The 22,331-nt window shown below is 40.4% G+C and overlaps 1 long non-coding RNA gene across 1 annotated transcript; it reads right to left on the bottom strand.

Moving 5' to 3' along the window:
* Nucleotides 1-10,498: 10,498 nt before the first annotated feature.
* On the bottom strand, nt 10,499-21,075 carry LOC128312203 (uncharacterized). Its single transcript, XR_008291187.1, has 4 exons — nt 20,723-21,075; nt 20,373-20,573; nt 11,827-11,904; nt 10,499-10,997 (listed from the first exon to the last, which is right to left on the bottom strand). It is a non-coding gene; the product is annotated as an uncharacterized LOC128312203 (long non-coding RNA).
* Between the last annotated feature and the right edge of the window lie 1,256 nt (nt 21,076-22,331).

Below are 22,331 nucleotides of genomic sequence, written 5' to 3'. Positions count from 1 at the left end.
TCTAGGATTGTGATGCCTCCCACTTTGGTTTTCTTTTCCAATATTACTTTGGCTATTCGGGTCTTTGTGTTTCCATACAAATTTCAGGATTTTTTGTTCTAGCTTTGAGAAGAATGCTGGTGCAATTTTGATTGGGATTGCACTGAATGTGTAGATTGCTGTGGGTAGCATTGACATTTTAATAATATTTATTCTTCTAATCCATGAGCATGGAATGTTTTTCCATTTCTTTGTGTCTTCTTCAATTTCCTTCATGAGCTTTCTATAGTTTTCAGCATACAGGTCGTTTACATATTTGGTTAGGTTTATTCCTAGGTATTTTATGGTTCTTGGTGCAATTGTGAATGGGATCAGTTTCTTTATTTCTCAGAAATATGAAAAGATTTTAAATGCTCAGTTCTATGAGTTTCAACCATTGAACACACTCATGAAGCCACTGACAAAACAAGACATCAAATATTTCCATCACCCTGGAGAGACCTCTCATGCGTCCTTCTAGCCAATTCCGTCTCTTCCATCCTGCCCTCAGAAGGCAGGTATTTTCTGATTTCTACCATTTTATTGCCCTTTATATAAACAGGATCACAGAATATGACCTCTTTTAATTTTTGCTTTTTTGTATCAACAACAAGTTTCTCAGATTCATCCATGTTGTTGTATAGATTAGTATTTTGTTCCTTTTTAATACCAAGTAATTATACTATTATTAGTTTGTTGGTTATCTGTACAATGAAAGCAAACACACTTAAATCTAACAATATTAGTTTTCTATGGCAACAGAACAAATAACCACAAACTTTATTATCTCACGGTTCTTTAGGTCAGGCTTAGGCACTGGTAGGCTCAAGGGAGTCCTCTGCTCAGTCTATCGGAAGACGTAAACCAAGGAGTGGGCCTGCAGGGCTCTCATTTGGAGGCTTAGGGAGGAATCCACTCCCTTGGGTTATTGGAAGAATTCAGTTCCTTGTGGCTGTAGGTCTGAAGTTCCCATTTCCAAGCTGGTCCAAAAGGTGGGGACCCCTTTTGGCTCCTAGACAACACCTGCACTACTCTCCATCTGACCACCTTCAAGCCAGCAATGGTGCAACAAATCCTTCCTGTGCTTAGGATCTGATTTTCCTCTGCCTTCCTCTTCTGACACCAGCTGGAGAAAGTCCTCTGCTTGGAAAGTCTCATATGATCATTTCCCCTTCCTAAGGCCCATTTTTCCATAGAAGGTAACACAATCATGGGAGTGATATCACAATAACCGGTGCTGGGAATGAGGGGGTGGGAAATCTCAGAGGACCTTCCTAGAAATTCTACCTACTACATTACCTAAAATCATCCTGTCAATTTCTTCCTTCACATGACTGCAAAGTGGTGGAGTAGTGGGGAGGAGGCAGCAAAGGTTGGCAGTGGAGGCCGGAGAGCAGCCACTCTGGGGTGGACAGGAATAAGAATTCTGCACCACAAAACGAACCCAGAAAACACCTGATATGTTTGGCCATTTGTAAAATACTTGTCAGAAATGTTTACAGTTCTGTAGGAGACTTTTGGAACACTTAATTATAAAATGATATGAGCACAGAAAACTAAACAGACCAGAAGACGAAGGAGAACATCAAACAAGTTTTACAGGAAATGAAATACAACCAGAGCTATAAACCACACTTACATAATCATATTACGTACGTATTAAGTATTGATTACCAGATTATGGTCTCTTTTTATTGGAAAAATGTAGGAAGAGGAAAGGGCATGCAAGATATTAAGACAGATAAAAGCTAATCTTCCAGGGACGCCTGGGTGGTTCAGTTGGTTAAGTGTCTGACCCTTGATTATGGCTCAGGTCAAGATCTCAGGGTTCATGAGTTCAAGCCCTGCATCGGGCTCTGCACTGACAGAGCAGAACCTACTTGAGTTTCTCTCTCTCCCTCTCTCCCACCTTTTCTCTCAAATAAACTACTTTAAAAAATTTTTAAATATCATAAAAAATAAATTAAAAAACTAATGTACGATGGTAATGTAAAATAAACAGAAATTAGCAAAGAAAAATAAGTGTAATTTAGAAATGGCAACATAAGTAACAGAACAAATTTTAAGAATTTGAGCAAGTGGTGATGAGGTGGGGCAGAGGCCTTTTCCTTTCCGTTATAAAATTTGTCATGTTTAAATCCTGAAGCTACAGAGATTTAAAAACACAAACTACTCAAAAGGAAAATAACATTTATACAAATATTTTATATTCTAACAGCTAGTCAAATACATTTAACTTAAGCTTTAACCAGAGAGGGGTGTCTGGGTGGCTCAGTCAATGGAGCGTCAGACTTCAGCTCAGGTCATGACTCGCAGTTGACAAGTTTAGTCATCAGGCTCGCTGCTGTCAATGCAGAGCCCGCTTCAGATCCTTTGTCCCTCTCTCTCTCTCTCTGCCATCCCCTAGCTCACTCTCTCTCACAGAAATAAAAAAAAAAAAAAACTAACCAAAGAGATGAATTTACGTACTCTAAGATTTTAAAGAATCGCGTGAGTTTTTGGCAATTTTGTCTTCTATTAAATTTTGCTGTTATTAATAATTGAACTAATTAAGAGTTGCTTCAGCAGAATCTCCCCCTTTTGACATATTTTACTTCTCTGCAGTCATGCCAGCTTACGGGGGGCTGGGTAAAGGAGGATATGAGCCTGAAAACTGCAGTGAAATTATAGAAGAGGCAGGTCATAAAGGCGGCCAGTCGTGTGAGGTTATCACCAAACATTTGGCACAAAGGATGAAGTCTTTTTAGGCTCAATATTTAAAGTAGGCCACTTCATTAGTTACACTTTGAGCACTGAATTCTAGACTTTACCCATCGTCTGTGCCAGGTTCCACACGTAACAACAAAGAGGGGTTCTTTAACTTGGGACCTCATGAAGGAAACACAAGCATTTTCTAGAGTGAGAAAACCTCCACTCATTAAAGAGAACTACACGTGTGGCTTACTAACACCTATATATATACGTAACGAAGGAGAATCAATTCATTAGTACAGGACACGTCAGACTTCAGTTTCACCTCATGAAGTAACCGACGACAGATCTCAGCACTTTTCTGAGAGAATAATTCTGCTTGCATCTGGATCCCCTTGCTTGCGTCCTAGGTTCCCCTCACACATGCTCTCTGTCTGCACTGGTATGACTGTAACTTGCTTCACAACCCCTACAATGATCAAAGTCAGTTCTCACCTCTCCTCCGGTCCTCTGGAGATGCTTCCTCCATGCTACAGACCCTGGTCTCCAATGTTAGCACTCTGTGTAGCCTTTTAAAAGTTCTGTCTCTTCTTTGGAATCATTATGCTGTGGTATGAGTTATTTCTTACATATGACCTTCCAGCATTACCTAAGAGACTTAAAACATTACCATTTAATCTTTTCTTGTATGGTATCTTCTGATAGTATGAAGTTTCCTGATTATATTTTATATATATATATATATATATATATATATATATATACATATACATGTATATATATGTATATATATGTGTGTGTTTATTTATTTATAATATATGTATACATGTGTATACATATATATGTACATGCATATATATGTATACATATATATGTATATATATGTATATGTGTGTGTGTATATATATATATATATATGTACATATACATACTGCTTATCTAGTGTCCTAAATCACTGTGGTTATAATTATATATAGCCACTTGACGTATATATTTAATTTCATAACTATACATTGAGAAGTTATTTTATGTTAGCCTCTGTAATGATGAATAAGATATAATTTCTGAAGTCAAGAAGCATAGAGCTGAGAGGAAAAAGACAAACTAGGAGTTGTTAATACAGCTTCTCAAGCGCGGAGATATTGTAGGCCAAAAAGACTCAGGTAGTATCTAGAGAGGCACTAAACCTCCATATAAGAGAGGTGTGAAAGACAGCTTTCTGATGAGGTCAAAGACTGACTCTGATCAGCATTTCAAACAAAAAGTTTCTTGATTCAGGGGGGAACAAAAAAATCCATGTCTTTTTTTTCTAGCTTCTTACCCTCTCAAATAAGTTGCATGGAACTCTCAATTCACAAACTTTTCTACCTTCCTTCTTGGTGTGACATTTGAACCTAGATTCCTAGGGGATTGTGAAGCGATTGTTCACTTTAGGGAGCACCCATGTTCTCAGCCCCTAAACAACTGTTAAGAAGACTGAATTTTGTGTAAAGACTGAATCCAAAATTTATAGGCCACTCCAAAGCGTCATTAAAACAAACAAACAAACAAACAAACAAACAAACACTCCAATGTCTTACCTTAGCATGTGACACTATGGATTTGCTTTCTTCCATTTGCTCTGATGCCCTCAATAGTAGTACGGAAGTGATGCCACTGTATGGAGGAAAAGATCTCATCTTCATTTTTCTTAAGTTTATTCATTGTAAGAGAGACAAAGAAAGGGAGGGGGACATGTGGCAGACAGAGGGAGAGAGAGAGAAAATCCCAAGCAGGCTCCTCACTGTCAGTGCAGAGCCTGATGCGGGGCTCAAACTCACAAACCACGAGATCATGACCTGAGCCAAAGTTGGATGCTTAACCAACTGACACACCCAGGCACCCCTCATTTTCATTTTCTACCTATCTTGATCTGTAAGGAAAGAATGGCATCCTTAAGATTTTCATCACAAAACTTCTCAGTCCACAAGAACAAACTGAATTTTACAAAAATTACTCCATACTTTACAGATATGTAAAAATAGAAAACATTTACTCTATAAACTCTAAAATACCAGAAATGCCATTGAAGCAGGACATGTGTGCGAACACTTATTTTCCCAAGGCTGAATATTCTGCCAACTGGTGCCTGTCAAAAGAACTTAGTGTAGCTCACTGGAAGATGATAAACAGAACTCCCTTATCTCGCTCCAACCCAGCATAACAAGTAGCGGGGAAACTCATGTAAAATGAGTCCAAATTAAGGAAGACCAAAATGAGTCCAAAATTAAGGAAGATGAAAAAGGGGGAAGAGAGATTACCTTACCTACACTCTGCTGTGAAATGAAATGATGCTGGAAAGTGACAAACATAGCCCTATCCAAAGCAACTAGATCTCATTTATAAGATTTCATTTAAAAATTATCTCCATACACCAACCCTATCCCTTCATGCTCAGATGAATATACATGACTTAAACCGGAAGGAGCAAAATGTCCAAAGCTTTACATTGGTTTGCACCAAAGAAAGGGCTTAAATATTCTTAGTGTCATGGAAGCTAAGAGGACCTCCTTTTGAAAAGCATATGTACCTACCGAGGTGACTTGGATGCAACTGGATTGCATCCCAGTGGCAATGCTGGGGAGCTATGGAAAAGAGCGCCTTGGGCAGTGGTCCAGAGCAGGATGAATCAGGCAAAGGCAAATCTCAAGGGATGAGAGAAAAAGAAAGAGAAGAGCAGAAGAAGGGCATATAATCTTTTTGAAGAGTCTGATGCTGACTCTGGTCAAGAATATAAGCAAACAACCTCTATAGGATACTTATAGAACAGAAAAGGAATAGATCCATGGCCAGGGAAAGATGGACCTGTGGGAAGAGATACCAAATGACAACACACATATGCTTATATGTACTGTATGATTTCATTTACAGGAAGTTCTAGAACAGGCAAAGCCAATACAAGGTAGAATTAGGTTCCTCTACAGCTATTCTACTATGAAATATAACTGGAGAAGTTAATACTCCATAAACCTTGTGGCAACAAAGAAATACTGAAGCCATAACAGAAAGAATGTCCCCTTTGCAAATTTATATAAGACAAACCTGTCACACAGTAAGGTCTTAATCCCCTTATGGGATCTAAATTCTGTTATTTTACTTTAAAACCCATTCATTACCAGTACTCACAGTCAAAATGGTTCTACAGACTGTTCTATCAGCTAAATGAGGTCTCAGCTTTCTCTTATTTGGGTGTCTTTGGAATACATCTTAGAGAAGATGTAACTGATGACTGAAACAGTATTTGAGTACCAGGATTCAGCTGTTATGTCTTATACATGGATTTAAACAAAAATGTTCTGAATCGGTGTCACTAGACCCCAGAGAATTATTTCCTGGTGGTTCATAGTAGCAGATGAGATTGGAGTTTCCTAGCTGTTTTGAAAGGACTCTGAATTCTTAGATGGGCCCTCTTCCCCACCACACTATTTTAGAAGATCTCTCTCTGTGCCTCTCTCATTAGCCACTTTTAAAGAAATGCCTCTATCATATGGACCTTTTGAATTATCTCTTAATAGCATCCCTTCATTGTGCTTATTATAGCTAAAACTTTGCATTTGTGTACGATTTTTTATTAATATCTTCCTCCTCCAATAAACTCTAATGTTCTAAGAGCAGAGAAATGCCTATTTTTGTTCATCAGCATATTCATAGTGTTCAGCGCATTTATTATTTGTTGAATAAATATGAATAAGTTAATAACAGTAAGCTAAGGTGTAAAAATATGAGTAAACAAGAATAAATGAAAAGTTTATTGGAGAGTGAATGAATGAATGGTCTCTTCAAGTCATATGGTCTTGAGATTAAAAATCTGTATATTCTGCCCGGGGAAGGGATGAGGCAGCACCCAGTTCTGCTGAAAAATATAAAGGCTGTATTCCCAGCACACAAAGAACCCAGGCTCCTGGAGAACAGGTTTATGAAGAGGGAGCAGTAAAGATGTAGTAATAACGGCTGACAAGAGTGACTGGCAGAGATGCCAATGCACCACAACAACACAAGACTGGCAGAAGGACCTAGGAGAGAAGATGACTGACATATGAAATAGTATTTTTAAAGATTCATGTTCATAGGACAGAGGAAATGCTTTCCTCAGTTAGTGAGTCTCCAAGGTGCTCGGGTCCCAAAAGTGACACTAGTACAGACCCAGCCAAAGATACAGACTTTGCTTCATCACTGTATTGAGTGCTACATGCCTGGTTATATATTGTATCAGTTTCATTTGTTGAACTGCACTTCAGAGCAGGAATTTCCAAAATAGAGTCAAGAAGGAGGTGAGCGTGAATGCTGCAGTTAGGAGAGGCAAAGTGGCTTAGACCTTTTGCTTCAAATAAAATAGCTGCAGGTTTTCAACAGTTTTATATTTTGTTGTGTGTCACTTCCAACAGAATGTAAGCTCCGTGAAAGCAGAAACTTTTGTCTATTTTGATCAATGCTATTTCCCCAACACACAAAACAGTGTCTGGTGCACTGAGGATATTCAATAAAATTTTGTGAGCACATGGTCAAGGTTTTATTGGGGAAAGGATTTCACTATTTCTTAATATAAAGTTTTGTTCATATATTTTCCAGACAATATGGCTTATCATTTTTGAATGATTAATCCTCAAGCCAAATTACATTCATCAGCCTCACCACCTATTTTAAGGACTCACATAGAGTCACTATTACTCAATGCAGCAGAATACGTCAACAGAATCCATCTTCACGGTGTTTCAAATACAATGTCTTCTGCCTTTAGTTTCATCTTTTTGAAAAGGTAAAAGGGGGTCCTCTTCTGCTGTGTGGTCTAAATTATTGCCTTCATGGTAGAATCAAGTTTTAAATGTGAGCTTTGTTATTTCCTCCTAATTTGTGAAGTTAAGTGACCTAGTGGTTCATTTTGTGATATTTATTTTTAAACTTATATGAAATAACCCCATCTGAATACAACAATATGTGGCATGTGCTAACATTAATGGGCAGAGGATAAAGAAGGCATCTATTGAATGCAATATATATGGAGCACCTGTTGTATTTAATCTCCAATACAATTTTATCACCTACACAGAATGCTACTTGACCTACCAGATATTGACAACGAAGCCAAATAAAATTTCCGAGGTTGATTCAGTTTTCGATACTCCTGTGTCAGAAGAAGAAAAGCCTGAAAATCTGCTCAATGTTTATTACATTGCTAGACTTAATGACAATATTAAATGGATAAAAAGCATATTCACCTTTCCACTTAAGGATGGTTAAGGTGAGGGGCTCCTGGGTGGCTCAGATGATTATGCATCCGACTTGGGCTCAGGTCATGATCTCACCATTCCCAAGTGTAAGCCCTGCATTGGGCTCTGTGCTGACAGCCTGTTTCAGATTCTGTGTCTCTCTCTCTGCCCCTCCCATGCTCAAACTCTGTTTCTCTCAAAAATAATAAAATAAACATTAAACATTTTTTAAAAATGGTTAAAGTTAAGGGCGCCTGGGTGGTTCAATCAGTTAAGCATCCAAGTCTTGATTTTGGCTCACGTCATGATCTCACAGTCATGGGATTGAGCCCCATGTCAGGCTCTGCATCGAGCATGGAGTCTGTTTGACATTGTCACTTTCTCCTTCTGCCTCTCCCCCCCACCACTTGTATATGCACACATGCATGCTCTCTCAAAAAAAGGTTCAAGTTAGGGTGATGAGTGAGTTCCTTAGTTCTAAATATCCATGTACCAGTTTCATTCTTCCTTTAAAGGTTCTAAATACACAAAAATACTAAACAGTATTGCACCTTATACCATTTGCTGAACCTTAACTTAATGAGGAATCTCCATTGATAGACAGTACTTCTGAACACCAAGATGGGTAATAGCCTCGGTCTGATACCTAATAAATGCAATCGAGGCAATGAATGGGCACACAAAATTCACAGCTAATAACTGCCCAGGCACTTCAATTAATGCGATGTTTCTGCATACGTAAGTAAAAACAAAAGAGAGGATTTGGGGCAGATGCGACAGCAGTGATATAGTTTGTTCTTTCTTTCTTTAGTTTTCTGACGTAAAAGCAGAGTGCATAGGATAGAGAAAAATTCCATGGTCAACTTCTTCAACAAACCTACAATGGCAAGGAATGACCACAGATTGCAAAACACGAATAGAAGGGAAGTACCAGCAATGGATATAAGATAGAGTATCAGTGACAGCAAAAAGTAGCAAAGGGGAGGCTAGGAACCTCAGCAGGCCTGAGAGTCAGAGGACTGGCAAAATGCCTTCAGACTCTGCTGGGATCTCACTGGCCATTCTGAGAAAAGCTGCAGTAACTGGGAGAGGATACTGGGGCTCCAAATTGCCAAGGGGCTTGGGGCAATTCAGGTGGGCAGTCTGAGTCTGGAGCTGAAAACTTCCTAAAACTAACAAGCCAACATACCAGGCCAGGATCACGTCCTTTACGCGGAAAAATGGCTAGGAACGAAAGCCAAACAAAATGCTTACCAGGCTGATAATGGCAAAAAGGGAGAATGAAATCCAAATACATGGGGCAAGATACTAAAAAACATGAAGGTTTCAGAAACTACAGGGCCATATATTTTATTACTTTGTGGTTAGAAACTCTAAAGCTGCTCTGGTGATTATGTAATTTGACATTTGGCTAGCCCAAATTGAAAAGTGCTGTATCTATAAACTAAAAACTTGTTTTGAAGACTCAGTATGAGAAAAATATACATAAAACATTTGTGTAATAATTTCACATCGATTTACATCAAATAATTGTTATATTTTTCTTTTTTATAGTTTATTTATTTTGAGAGAGAGAGAGTGGGGGAGCAGCAGATAGAGAGGGGAATTAACAGGACTCAAACTCATGAACCGCAAGATCATGACCCGAGCCAAAATCAAGAGTTGGATGCTTAACCAACCGAGCCAGACAGGCCCCTAAATAATTGTTAAATATATTAACCAGTTTTATATTGATGGCATATAGATTTTAATCATTTGTTATTTTATATTACATAATCGATCCTCCCAATATTTAATTAATAATTTTACATGGCGTTTAGATGACAATATTGTGGCTGTTTGGAAGTAAATAAAATATATTATTAAAATTATTTTTTACCAATTTCTTTTTATTGTTTAATGTGGCTACTTGAAAGGTTGAAACTATGTATGGACTTCATTCTAATAGACTATAAGTGACAGGAAACAAAGAAACAAATAAGACACATGGGCTGAGAATCTCACGTAATTCAAGCAAATCGGTGACATCAATCAATCACATTACCATGTTTGGGTCATATACATTTCTAATTATCATTAGAAAGTAATATAGGGGTGCCTAGTTGGCTCAGGTAGTTAGCATCTGACTCTTGATTTCAGCTCAGGTCATGATCTCACAGTCCTTGAGATGGAGCCCTAAGTTGTGCTCCGTGCTGACAGCATGCACTCTTCTTGGGATTCTTTCTCCCTCTCTCTCTATTGCTCCCATGCTCATGCTCTCTCTCTGTCTCTCTCTCAAAAATAAACTTTTAAAAAAAGATTCTATTAAAAAAAGACTTTGTAGGGGCACCTGGGTGGCTCAGTCAGTTAAGCGTCCGACCTCGGCTCAGGTCATGATCTCACAGTTCGTGGGTTCAAGCCCCACATCAGGCTCTGTGCTGACAGCTCAGAGCCTGAAGCCTGCTTCAGATTCTCTCTCTGCTCCTCCCCCACTCTGTCTGTCTCTCAAAAATAAACACTAAAAATTTTTTTTAAAAAGGAAGAAAGCAATGTGGAAATGTAAACACTGAATGAAGATTTGACTTTAATGGGGGCTAGTTACTACTGTGGTATCGAGTAGGACAGAATGCTTGTCTTTTAGAGGTACGTACTGAAATATTTATAGATGAAATGACAGGCTGTCCAGAGGGGTTGAGAAAAGTAGGTGGGAGTCCAGAAGAAACCAGACTGGCCATGAGCTCATCATTCTCAAGTGAGTGGCGGGTACGCAGAGATTTGCTATACTCTTCTAAATTGAAAGTTTAACATTTCCAAAATAACAAAGTAAAACACAAAGAAAAAGAAACAACTCTACTGTGGATTGAAAAACACTACAGGGAAATAAAGATGGCCCTAGAAGGTGTAAAACAAAGAAAAAATGTCAAAAGGGAGGCTTCTTTTCTGTAAAATTAGATGAGGATTGCAGGAGGCTTCTCTATAGCTGGTCAGTTTTTCCATTTATGGAATGTTCCAAATCTTTATAAACCATCTGGAGAGCAAGGAGTTGGCTAGATTTCCATCCCACTGTAATAATGAGACATTTATTGAGAAAGAATGTCAAAAAGAACAGCTTTTAAAGTGGCTGTATGCATACACCAGAAACTGAACCACTAAAGCAATTTTATCCCAGTTTAAAAAAAAAAAAAAACCAAAAACAAAAAACAAAAAAAACACAGAAACAGAAACCAAACACATAAAAATAATGCCAACATAAATGTCCAATTATTCTAGTCATATATTACCGTGTAAAACCAAAACTATCTTTCTGGGAGCATCTTGGGTATGGTATTGCTAACTATTTACTTTTTAGTGATCAGGTAACCTAAGAAGGAATATTAGTAATGCTGATTCATTTTTAATACTCAACAATGTAAGAGGAAACAGAAATAAGACAATTTGAAAACAGTATTTTGAAAATGGGGGCATTTCATGAAAGACTGTAATAAACAGAGTAGACTTCAAAGTTTTAACTTTTCTATTTTGCTCTGAATTTTCTTTTAAATCCATGAAATTTCTAATGTAGATGCTCGTGGCACTGTGAATTAGGGTCAGATACCAACTTTGCTCTGGCCTCTCTTTTTCTTCCACTCCACCTCCATTTTAAAAACAGACAATGGCTACCAAAGAATCAGAAAAGGTAGATTAAGAATGGGAGAGGATATAAAAATAATATTTAGTGCCCATATGGTCAGACAATATGTCATGCTCCTCATGTATGCTATATATATATATAAGTCTCATCCTAACAAACAGACAAGTTACATAAGTATTTATATTTTATCGGGCAGGAAATTATAGAATAATGTTCTCTTGGGACTTTAATTACCTTAACAAATCTTTATCAAGTACTTACTATTTGGGGGCCCTGCCGATGGTGCTGAAGATTCAAAGAACATGACATTGTACCTGCCTTGAATTCGCTCACAGTTTACTAGGGGAGGCAAGTCAAAAGAAGAACTTGTTGGAGAATATAGTATGGTACGTCTTGGGGAAGCACAGATGATGCTTCCTAGTCCTTTCATGGACCAGGAAGACTTCTGAGGTAAGGTATCCAGCTAGGCTATAGAGAGTGGGCAAGGGGTTTCTTGGTAGAGAAGAGAAAATGACTAGGTCTAAGCCTAAAGAACAGTGTGTCTTCTTTAGTAAAGAAAAAAATGGAGGTGCCCCTCCATTGAGGCTGACTTGAGCATCCAACTCTTAATGTTGGCTCAGGTCATGGTCTCATGGTCGTGAGATTGAGCCGTGCACCAGGCTCTGTGCTGAGCATCGGGCTTGCTTGGGATTCTCTCCCTCCCTCTCTCTCTGCCCCTTCCCTGTTTGCATTCTCCTCTCTCTCTCAAAATAAATAAATAAACATTAAAAAAAAAGAAAAAATAGATTAAAATAAACTACAACAGTCAGGGCAAGAACCCAAGGAAAAAAGTGGAAAAGAAAAAGGGATAAAGAAACACAAAAATATGGATGTGGAAATAAAGATCGAGAAAGCTCAGAAAAGGAATCCCTTATGCTCATCTCATGAGCATTTGGCATGCCCTGATTTTTAATCAAAGGGAAAATTAAAAAGAAAGAAAGAAAGAAAGAAAGAAAGAAAGAAAGAAAGAAGAAAGAAAGAAAGAAAGAAAGAAAGAAACTCATTTACACCAATCTTGGCTTCCTTAAGTGTGCTTGATCACTAACTACTAAGCCATTTTCATAATAAGCGATATCTCTCCATCCTTCCAAACATTACAGGCATAGCTAGGGTGTTACGGAAGGAGATGAGATAGCTACTTCCTTGGTGTAATTCCCTGCCGGCGAACAATGTTCTTTTGTGGGCAGCTACGTGCATGGAAGCCAGACACCTTCCCTGTTCTCACCGCAAATGAATGCATCTATGTGCATTCCCACATGATAGGTTCCACATAAAGCAAATGAAACATACCGTGCCTCCTATCAGCTGACAGTTGTTTTTAACCAATGTATCAGACTTACGTGCACTCAAATACTATAGAAATGATGCAGTAGTGGAAAGAATGATTTTAGCATTAGAGCAAGTAGTCACTGCCAACTTGACTCCCTTAATAATAATGGAAAGAAAAGCAGTTGGCTGAGAGGCCAGGTGAGAACACTTTAGGGACGTCTGAGCCCCCTCGGAGCCTCCTTGTGATTCCAGGACAGAGAAGAGTTCTGCCAGGACCCACATGTGCTGCTCTGGCTCTCAGAAAGCCACACATGCTCTCAGTAAGAGCCAACGGAAAAAGAGCAAAGCCAGTCTGACAGCATGTGCATTCTGATTCTTCCTTAAAAACACACTGGGTTTCACAGGCTTGAGTCCATCATTTGGAGTTAGAGTCTGGGTTCCTATTTTTAAGCAAAGTCACTGAGGCACCACTGAGTGAAATGCACCTCTGCATAATGAGATACTAATGAAGGAGATTCAGCATGTTTAATATCGCCAAGTTCTAAGGTATAATGTGGTTCCGTCAGTTTCTCTCAGTTTGGCGATTGTTTATCAACAATACTTCGGCATTATGTGAGAAGAGTGATTCAGGGAAAATGACACCAAAGATGATCTCCCTCCTCTTCCTCTTCTACCTTCTTAGAGAAGGCAGTGGACTGACTGAAGCCCTGGGCCAGCACAGCGTCCCTGAGATCTGGTCCAGGCAAAGGGGGTGGGGCTGCTGCCTGCAAGTGTCAAGGTCGTGCCAAAATGTGAGTTCCCAGACTTGCCATTCTCTCAAGGGTGTGCCGATCAGAGTCAGAAAACGGTCTGCATTCCACTTAAGGGCGGGTGGTGGTAGCGGTTGGGGGCCATGGGGCTAACCAGCCAAACAAAACAGAAAACCAGAACAGCTAACAGAGATGAAGCTTTAAAGCGGACAGCGGTGAACAGAATCCGGAGACGGTTCTGAGATGTGAAACAAATAGCCGATTGTATGCGGTTTTGACAGTTATGACCCTGGATGCACTGACAGCTGATGCCTACAAATAACACAGAAAGAAAAAAAATCAGCCAACCATGATTTAAACTTTAAACCAACATTCTCACATGACAAAAGTTCTGGAAATAGGCAGAATTCTGGCTTTGGTGGCTTCTCAGCCATGGCATAGCTCTGGGTCCATGCCTCTTATGATCCTCTGGGCATTCTTCTCATGGATGCAGATTACTGCAGCAGGGACAGCCCCATCATCGCGTAGCCATGCTTAAAGCCGGACAACGGGATGAAGGGTCCATGACAGAGTGTTTGCCCTCAAAACAGGTGCTCGAAAGCTGGGAAGGAATAAAACCTGTCTCAGAAATATATAACTCGCCTATCAGATCACGGTCCGGAGTAAACCAACTAGATCTTGTTTGCCTAGGACTTTTCTCATTCTTAGTATTGAAAGTCCTGTGTGTAAGGAGCCCTCTCAGTCCTGGGCAACCGCGGATGGTCCGTCACTGTGTTAGCGTCACGTGGCCATCTTTGGTCAATTCTCCTGAGAAGAAAGGCTCTTCACCTACTGCTTGAATTGGAGTCTCTTAGCCACAAAGAGGAGGGGATGGTTCTCTGTTATGACAGGTTCCCTCAATCTTGGCTGCACTTTAGAATAATCAGGAACTTTTGTAAAAGTGCCAAAGCTTGGACCCTGCTCATCGTAATTCTAAATAAATCTGGGCTATTTCTTGAGCATTAATACCTTTAAAAACCTATCCCGGTGATTCCAAAGTGTAGCCATAGTTGAGAAGTAAACTACTGCCTATATCAATACTGAACCCTTAGTAAGACAGCCTTGCAGCAAAGAATATAATTTAACATCACTGGCAATATAATACACTTAAATTTTTTTTTTTTTTTGAGAGAGAGACAGAGAGACAGAGGGCGAGTGGGGGAGGGGCAGAGAGAGAGGGAGACACAAATTCCGAAGCAGGTTCCAGACTCTGAGCTGTCAGCACAGAGCCTGATGCAGGGCTCACACTCAAGAACTGTGAGATCATGACCCAAGCCGAAGTTGAATGCCCAACCGACTGAGCCACCCCACAATATAATAAATTTTTAAATCAATGTATCAAGGTTTCTAAAAATTTATATATACATATATATGTGTGTATATATATATATATATATATTTTTTTTTTTTTTTTTTTTTTTACTGGCACTGAAAGGTAAGCAAGATAGATGTTATTTCCATTTACAGATTAGAAAGTTAAAACTCAAAAATGTTGTTACTCACCCTCAGGGTGCCTAGGTGGCCCAGTCAGTTGAGTGTCTAACTTCAGCTGAGGTCATGATCTTGCAGTTAGTGGGTTTGAGCCCTGCGCCGGGCTCTGTGCTGACAGCTCAAAGCCTGGAGCCTGTTTCAGATTCTTTCTCCCTCTCTCTCTGCCCCTCCCCCACTCGCACACTGTGTCACTCTCTCTCTCTCTCTCTCTCAAATATGAATAAACAAATGTGTTTGTTCACCCTTGAGAGATCCTTCCCGATATATTATACATTATATTTAATGTATCCTGCATTGTCAAATTTCCATTTCTCAGGGCAAAATACCAAGTTGGTACATGATTGAAAACACTCTAACGTACACAATAGTCATTTGTAAACTGTTAATTAACTATTGTGCCTATAGCAATGGTAGAATGGATTTAACTCAGTGTGTCCTAACCAAAATTATTCTTGGCACGAGCAAATCCTAAAAATCATGTATCAAGATTTCCAGCAATGAGATAAAAGTAAGAAGGATAGAAAAATATAAGTGTCACACTAAAATGATATTGTTCTATGTAAGTGAGGGAGAGATGACTAGAGAGGCCATTGTTATGTGCATTGCAAGTTTGCTACTTTAATGTCCCAGATGTCAGCTGAACTGATAGATCAGCTGCAGTGTCCTTTTCATTTATAACAATTAGGTAACAACTAAGTAATGTATTTGCTTACTTTGTTTTTTTTTTTTTATTCCTTACTTATCCCTCTCCCCACTTGTTCCCTGCATTCCTCTGTTAGCATTAATACTACTCTTGAATGGTACTGAGTGAAAGTTGCCCCTGCCCATGAGAGTAAGGGGGTGTTGGAACTGATGTACTACAATTCACAATGCTAAGAATGAACTTATATATTCTGTAGTAGCCTCACGGTCTCCAAGCTCTCTAATCTCTAAGCAGTAGGAATATGTTAATCCTTGTAGTTTAAGTCAAAAGGAATTATATGAGTTTGGGTTGCACATGGAGAGTTGGGCTACATGTGATAAAAGTGGGTTTGCTACAGTCTTTGAAGTATGAATGAATGCTATAGATTTATCCAGAAGTCTAGGAAAACAACATAGCTGAAGACAGAATCCATATAGTGGTTTGGCAAAAGGCTACGGCCAGAAAAGTGTTCCAAGCATCATATATGGGAAGAGAGACTAGACCACAAATGGAAATACAAGCTACAGTTTGGGATATAAAATGTGTGATGGGTCAAAGCAAGTGGTTAATGGTAATGATACAATGAACTTTTGCCAATGACTATGATACCAGGCACTATGCTAAACATATTAAATTACATTACTTCACTGAATTCTCCCAGTAGCCTCATGAAATTGATAGCATTAATGTCCCATACAACAGAAAAACTGAGACGCTGAGAAATAGAGCGACTTGCCCACAATCTTATGACCCACAAATGGTAGAGGTAGGATACACACCTAGGCGGTTGATTCCATAACATTACAGAGGCCCAGGGGCATTGCAGGGCCTTGTGGAAGTTTCCCCATCACCACACCCTCTCCCAAAACTCAGGTCTGTTCCCTCATTGTATTGGGTGCTCAGGAAAGGACTAGTAATCAAGCATGGTGGTTGGCCATGCGTCAGTGTGCCTGTTTGTAGTGACAAGACAGGAGAGGTAATTTCTGAAGATATTCTGCTCTACCGGATGAAAAGTAAGTTTGCCCTCCACCTTCCCAAGAGATTCTGAGTTTCTGATTTCTCTCAAGGGTTGGTAACAGCTTTTGTGCTGCTAGGTCGCATTGTCCAATTTAATCAAGGCTTGTTTATGGGAGAGAAATTTATGTTCCTCAGAGGAAAAAGAAGGGGACTGGGTTGAAAGAGAGGAGTTGTCCAACTATGGCAGTGGCTCCTGGGTCTGGAGGGAAGGGCTGGGTTCTATGTGGAACTTTACAAGGAGGCCATAGAACTTCTGATGTGTTTTCGCTGCGGGGCGGGGGCTGCTAAACATCCAGTACCATCGTCTTGGAAATTGCAGCAAAAGCTGTGGCCACACTGTTAGAGTGGCTGTGCCTTTCAATGGATCATATTGTCTTACACAGTGAGCATCTTGATGGCCACCTTGAAGGACAAAAGACAAGACGCTATTTTTTCCTCTGAGAGTGTATATCGTCTGAAAAAAGAAAAGAGTCTCCAGCAATAAATTGTATTAAACATCTTCCCATCCTTGAAATGGGGGCTTAGAGCCAGATATAATTTCATTTGTAAAAATTAAACATCATCTTACTCGCACTTACATTTGTAGGACAAATTTATGCATTTACATTAATTATCCTATTTAATATTCATAAAAATTTTAAGCATGAATGTAGTTAAGTAGTTATCCCCTTATACAGAAAAGGAAATTAGACAGGGTGAAGTTTATATATATATATATATATATATATATATATATATATATATATCTAGAGGCCTGGCATAGAGGAAAGACCCATAAACAGAGGACCCACACTTGGTAAGAAATAACAACAACAACGACAACAACAACAACAAAACAATTCAACTGGCTTGAGGATGCACAATGAAACAGGGTGATCGTTTTGCTGTGGACTCGGACCTTGCCACACATGGCATGGGACCCCAGGGTCTCTTGCTAGATGTCTGAGACACTGCCCAGGGCTTTGGACTCCTGGAAGGCTCTAGATTTCCCACAGCGCATGCATAGGTCACTACCCTGTTCAGGCCGTGGGCGGTCCACCGTGCACAGACTTTGGGCCAGAGCCCCTTCCCTGCGTCTTGCCTGGTGAGATGTGGAACCAGAGTCTATACGAGACTTCCACCTGCAGGGATTCAGTGGATTTTCCTAATCGGTGGCGGGTGCCAGACTGCTTACTTATGGGTCTGGGGAGGTGCGTCTGGCAACAGGGCACCCAGGCCTTGTCATCTCAGGACTCCCTGGGCCCCGTAGATCTCAGGAGATCAGCCTTCCTCTGGCACGAGTGGTGGAAGAAGCGCTCCAGACCTGACTCCTCCAACTGTTAAGCTGTCCCTAAGGCTCAGGCAACCCTCCAACTGGTCCCCTCTGTGCCCTGCATCCCGAGCCCGCTGACTCCCCACACCTTGCACAGCCCTGATGCCCTGCAGTGCACCCTGTAGACACCAACAACATACTTTCCCTTTCTAGGGTTAAAGTTAAAGAGGAAATTCCCATCTAAGCCCCCTTCTGTGAAACCTAATTTAGTTTATTCTGCAAAACAAGTGAAACTTTACTTAGACCTCCTCTGGTAAATGCGTCTGATAATCACGAAAGAAGCTTAAGTCATCTGCCTAAAAACCATGTGAGATCATCACCTTTAACCAATCCCCTGCCATCTGGAAATCCCTGGTGTAACAACCAATTACTATGAAGTTAAACAACTTCCTTGTTTTTACTTTATAAGCCATCCTGTGACATCATACCCTTGAGCGTCGTATGGGTCTTTGACTTTAAGAGCTCTCAGTTCTACCAGTATTCTTATACACACCATAAACTCTTACTGGGGCACCTGGATGGCTCAGTCAGTTAAGCATCTGACTCTTGATTGTGGCTCAGGTCATGAGCTCGGGGTGGTGAGATGGAGCCCCATGTAGCCGGGCTCCCCATTGGGCATGGAGCCTGCTTAAGATTTTCCTTCTCCCCCTGCCCCTTCTCTGCTCTATCTCTCAAAAAAATATTTTATTTTAATAAAAAGTAAATTCTTTTACTGAGTACTAAAAACAAACAAACAGAGATTAAACCAAAGAGGGAATTCATTGATGATATAGCTGTAAAATCTGGGAATAAAGCTAGCCTCTGGCAATGGCATTCAAATGATGTCATCAGAATGGAGTTCTTTTCTATTTCTTGGTTCTTTATATGCTTTTCCAACTTTGTTCTCAGGTTTTATGGAGTGGAAGGATGACTATCACCAAGTTCAGGGCTATATTCATACAGGTTCAACTGTGGGTGAAAATGTGGTGCCTTTCTCACAACACTTACAAAAACCCCAGTAGCTCCTGTTGGGTGGCTGAACTAGTCACTGGAGCTAGGGTAAGGGAGTGCTCCTGTCTGCCAGACCTTAGTTACCTAGATACCCTGAGTGTGAGAATGTTTGAAGACAAAGACTGCCCCTGGACATGGGTTGAGGCTGAAGAGGAAACTAGAGCTACTAGTCCAGAAGGGTGAATAAATGCTGACTGTCCAAATAAAAACACAGATGTCCACTTCTTACATTTTGGCACAAGTATGTGATTGGTCGTTGAGGCTCTAGAATTGAAATTGAAGAATGAATGTGATTATGTGCATAGGTGGCTGTGTAATGGTTCCCCCAAATATATCCAGATCCTAATCACTGAAACCTGTGGCTATTTCCTCATACGGCAAAAAAAAGCTCTTTGCTGGGGTGATTAAGGATATTGAGATGAAGAGATTGTTCTGGATTATCTTTGTGGACTCTGAACTCAACTACAAGTGTCCTTATAAAAGAGACTTGAATCCATAAATTGTTTTGGTGAGGGAGGCCCAATCCTAGCTCCTTCTGTAGTTCACCTTCCAAAGCTGAGTCTCCAAGCTCCTTGGAAGAAACCCTCAAACAGCTCAGGAAGACATAGGACCACAAAATCTTTCTTCCTGAAGAGCCCTCCATCTGCCACCTCACCGGTGGGAGGGGAAGGGCCGAGAGTCCTGATATGGCCCCTCTTTGATATTGTCTGTCAATACCTGCAGCTCTCTTAGGGGAGCAGAGCAGACTTTTCATGTCCTCACACCCACCATTGCTGCCAAAACACGACACAGTGGGATCTGCAAGGGGCCAACAGAGGCAGTTCAGAGTTGCCTACAAGTCAAGCAGTAGCAGGAAATGAGGCAGGGAATGAGAGCGAGTGATACCCCAGGGGACTCTGGTGATAGAATAGCAAGGTTCCCAGAGGACGAGGATATGAGAGATGAAACTAAGAATTCCTTCAAGGGTCAAAGGGTCAAGGGAGATAGTCAAGGCTGAGGAGTTCCCAGCTCTTTAATGCAATCAAGAGACATGCTGAGATCTAGTGAGCCAGGAAGCTCCCAAAATCTAAATGGAAATCTGAATAGTCTAGTGAGTGGCTCAGGAGTTTAAGAATGTTCCCTTTTACCAAGAAGATCGAACAGGGCCATTTCTTACAGAACATCCCGCAGAGAAATTAAAGCTGCCATTAGAGGGACAGCTGCACAGCCACCACTGTACCTCTGAAGAGCCCCTGGCGTCAGACAGCTTGGCTTCCGGTGTGTCAGAGTCCCATCCGCACGCTGTGCCTGCTGGGAGGTGGCAGTTTCCCAGATGTGGCAGGCCCACATGGGGAACCTCAGAGGCATTGATGAAGGCCAGGAACCCTGGATTCCTAAATTGCAGCCACACAGAAGGGCCAGGACAGTAACTTAGATCCAACTGAAAAAAGAGAGTATTCCTTACCCCCAAATCATGAGAGCATTAGGTCACAATGTGGGCTGACACCCTCCTCCATGCAAGTGCCACCCTGCCCGGCGCCTGAGGGAAACAGTGGCCCTTTGCACAAGTTGGCCCGTCCGCCCCTGTACCTGATACAGAAGGAAAATTCCCTCCAAAAAGTGAATTCCCAAAGAGAATGAGGCATGTGTTTCGGTGACTTTGTCACAGAAAGACAATGAAAAGGCAGGAAGATCCTCTACACGAAGCAGGTCCAGTTGAAAGCAGAGCTATTTTGACGGATAGACGGGAACCGGAAGTGCGGGAGTACAGGAGAACCCAGGGGCCTATCACGGAACAGTAACTGGAATTACGTGTAGACGTTGCGCGTGGGAGGCAAGTTAGCTCAAGGAGGAACTCCAGGCCCAAGAAGAGCCATCACTGGACATTCCTGTAACTAGAGGGCTCCTCTCCAGCTGGGCAAAGCTGCAAATTATGCTCGCTCTTTTGCTCTGGAGAGACTATTTGCCATACGCAAGCACAGTTTCTGTAACAGGGCAGTGCTTAATAAATTCTGTTGAATGAGTAAATAAACGTATCAGTGAAGTTAAGTTGCTCTGTTCTGAAGAAACATCGTGTTCTTCCCAAACATAGGACATGCTTTCAGTCATCGATTAATTTAGGTCAAATCTTGTAAAAAATGGCATGCAGGTGACTAGCAAAAAATAGGGTGCTCCAAGAATAGCATGGGTACAATTATTAATAGGCAGCTTGGCGTATTGGAAAGAGCACAAAGTTTGTAGTCTTGGACTATGCGAGCCAGTTTGCCACTTACCACTCAGGTCACTTAGACAAATTACTAGGACTTGTAATTGCCATCTTTTAAAATAAGGTTGATGTTGACTTTGTCACGTTACTAAAAGAAATTTAAAAAGTAGGATGTACAAGTTTCCAGGTACCTACTGAGGGCATAACAAATCTTAAATTGCCCCTTCTTTTGAAATAGACTTGTGGCAGAGAAAACAATGGGAATATTCGAGAAGACAGCAATATAGATTTTATATCATTTTACTTTAAATTCTAATTCTCAGGTACTTATGGCAGACACACTATTTTAGACTCTTCCTAGTCTACTGATTTAAAATGAAATTCTTAATTAACATTGGCTGTAATGTTGCCCCTTAGATTTTATTTAGTAGTTGTATACATAATGTATTTAAACTAAAAAAAAATGTACTTTTAATTACAGGGAGGTTTTAAAGAAGATGGTAATTGCAAGGAGAAGACTTAATTTAGGTCTTGGATCTTCAAAACTCTCTAGAGAACAAAATACGGCTAAATATATGTATGCTATATTTTCTTACCAATTTATATGAGCCCTCCTGTGAAATAAAGGTAATTATTCTCTCTGAATTTACTTTGTTGGGATGTCATTGGCCTACATTAAGCAGCCTTATAAGAAACAGACCTGTGAGGCTCATAACTGTGAGAGTTGAAAGGAAATTATTGAGGTCATTGTTCATTACAAGGTATCCTCCTTAGGATGAACCCTCAGGGAAAATTCACTTCTGGTCTTGGCAGTAACGTGCATTCTTCACTGGAGCAGAGTCCACATGCTTTTAACTTACAAAAACTAGAAACTGGGTAACTGTCCAGGTTTTCCTTATTGCACTGACTGCTAGTCACCTAAAGCCTAATCGGTGGCCTAACCAAAGAAAGCATTATACCATCAATAGTTAATGGCAAATGCAAAGGACTCTG

This window comes from Acinonyx jubatus, chromosome D4 (assembly GCF_027475565.1).
Source record: "Acinonyx jubatus isolate Ajub_Pintada_27869175 chromosome D4, VMU_Ajub_asm_v1.0, whole genome shotgun sequence".
Lineage (NCBI taxonomy): Eukaryota > Metazoa > Chordata > Mammalia > Carnivora > Felidae > Acinonyx > Acinonyx jubatus.
Note: the sequence above shows the minus strand (reverse complement) of the source record. Positions and strands in the feature narration are given on the sequence as shown.